Source organism: Erpetoichthys calabaricus, chromosome 2, assembly GCF_900747795.2.
Source record: "Erpetoichthys calabaricus chromosome 2, fErpCal1.3, whole genome shotgun sequence".
Lineage (NCBI taxonomy): Eukaryota > Metazoa > Chordata > Cladistia > Polypteriformes > Polypteridae > Erpetoichthys > Erpetoichthys calabaricus.
This window is the reverse complement of record NC_041395.2, coordinates 2057822-2060235: the sequence shown is the minus strand read 5'-3', so window position 1 is coordinate 2060235 and position 2414 is coordinate 2057822. Positions and strand designations below refer to the sequence as shown.

The following is a 2414-nucleotide window of genomic DNA, read 5'->3' as shown; positions in this document are numbered from 1 at the left end:
ATACGAAAAAAAACTGCAACTTTCAAACGTTTTCATTTCGAAGCACATTTACTTCTATTGTCAAAAATACAAGCAATTAGTTTGGTCGCTTCTTCTTCTTTTGTCTAATGGAGTTTCATCACCGCAGCTTCTTTTTTTTTTGTCTCCTTTCGTTTAATGGAATGTCGTCGCTTGGTACAACGGCAGGTTATTTAAGAGATAACTCTATAAGGCGGAACCTCAAAGCGGTACGGATCACGAACTGTGAAACGTTTGGTTAAAATTACACTTGATAGACAACTTCAAACGTTGGTAATTGGACAGGTGAGATTTTGATTGTCATAGAGTAACAATAATCTCATTCGTTGAAACTCTGAATTAGCCAATACTATCCACTTCCATTTATAGTTATCCCGCCTTCAGATCCGCCCATAATGTCTCCGGTCTGCAGCAATACCCTTCTCGGAGGCTTTGGTGACAGGTGAACAGTGAAGTCCATCCCACACACAAATGAAATCCGAGCCCTGGCTGAATGACACAACTCGCGCTGTCAGACGCGAGTGCCGAAAAGCTGAGCGCAAGTGGAGAAAGGACAATGTGCGTGTATCGTTTCAAGTATTGAAAGACTGCTGGCGTCGTTATCAGTTTATTGTGAAAGATGCCAAAAGAGCATACATGTCAAATATTATTCTGTCAAACTATCACAAACCGCGTGTGTCATTTGACACTATAGATGGGGGTTTAAATGCTCCACAGAATGCGTGTATGGAACCTTCTTTTGAGACATGTAAGAAATTTTTGCACTTCTTTGTGGATAAGGTGAACAATGTTAGGGCTCATATACCTCTCACTGTTTATGACCCCTTAGCTGTTCTCCCCTGCTCTGCTGTTTTTTTTATCAGTTTGAGCCGGTGACTCCATCTTGTTTACATGAGATTGTTGGTCAATCGAAGCCCTCAGGTTCTCCTTTTGATGTTGTCCCACCTTCTCTTTTTAAAGAGATTATTTCTGTTTTAGGGCCATCTGTTCTTGCTATTATCAATAGCAGCCTTTCCTCAGGCATAGTTCCTAATTTGTTTAAACATGCCATAGTGCAACCATTGATCAAAAATCCAAGCCTAGATCCCACTGTTCTATCCAATTTTAGACCGATTTCCAAGCTTCCATTTCTCTCCAAAATTTTGGAGAGAAGTGTGTATATTCAATTGAAGCCTTTTTAGATGAAAGTGATGTGCTCAAAGTGTTTCAATCGGGTTTTAAGTCGCTTCACAGTACTGAGACCGCATTACTGAAGGTTTTTAATGACATCCTTTTGGCAACAGACTCAGGGGATTATGGGATTTTAGTTCTGCTCGATTTAACAGCTGCTTTTGATACTATAGACAGGGCCGGATTTATATGAAAAGAGGCCCTAGGCTATTCCACTTATGAGGCCCTTTCACCTTCCATTTTTAAGGAATTGCTAACAATTTGAATGTAGGCCCCTCTTGATCTTGAGGCCCTAGGCTGAAGCCTAGTTAGCCTATAGGAAAATCGGGCCCTGACTATAGATCATAGTATTTTATTATCTCGTCTGGAGCATTGTGTGGGCATTCGTGGTACTGCCTTGGCGTGGTTTAAATCATACTTGACTCAAAGAACTTTTTCAGTGAGGCTAGATGAATTTAGATCTTCCTCTGCTTCACTATCATGTGGGGTTCCGCAAGGCTCCATACTTGGTCCTCTGCTATTTTCTTTGTATCTCCTGCCTCTTGGCTCTGTTCTTAGAAAGCATAAAATTGGTATGCAGACGATACTCGGGTTTATGTACCCCTTAAACGTAAGGATGCTTACTCCATACAAATTTTGGTTATGTGCCTAGAAGAGGTGAAAGCTTGGATGGCAGTAAACTTCCTAAATTTTAATGAAAATAAGACAGAGGTTATAGTTTTTGGTCCTGGCGGCACCAGTGGGTCTGTTTCTACTTCTGCTCCTGTGGATTTGTGTCCCCTTGCACAATATGGTACGCCTGTTATTACAAATTTGGGTTTTAGGATAGATGAGGATTTTAGACTGGACGGTCAGATCAGTGCGGTGGTGAAATCTGTTTTTTTTTTCAGCTAAGACGTTTGGCGAAGATAAAAAACATTCTTTCCAAAGATCAATTTACAACAGTAATCCACGCCTTCATTACAACCCGGCTGGACTATTGTAATTCGTTGTATGTTGGTGTTAGCCAGTCCACCCTGTCTTGGCTCCAGTTGGTGCAAAATGCTGCTGCACGCTTTTTAACTGGCACGCGGAAAAATGAGCACATTACACCTGTGTTATCATCACTGCACTGGCTGCCTGTTCAGTTTAGAGTTCATTTTAAGATTCTTTTATTTGTTTTTAAGTCCTTAAATGGCTTGATCCGCCCTACCTCGCTGAGCTGCTGCATATGCACTCTCCTTCCC

General features: G+C 41.3%; 1 long non-coding RNA gene across 1 annotated transcript in view; it reads right to left on the bottom strand.

The window, feature by feature from the left end:
• Window positions 1-336, bottom strand: part of LOC114643009 (uncharacterized) — a 1502-nt gene extending 1166 nt beyond the window's left edge. Inside the window, exon 1 of the long non-coding RNA XR_003714638.2 lies at window positions 53-336. This is a non-coding gene — a long non-coding RNA (uncharacterized LOC114643009). The remainder of the gene's footprint in view (window positions 1-52) is intronic.
• Between the last annotated feature and the right edge of the window lie 2078 nt (window positions 337-2414).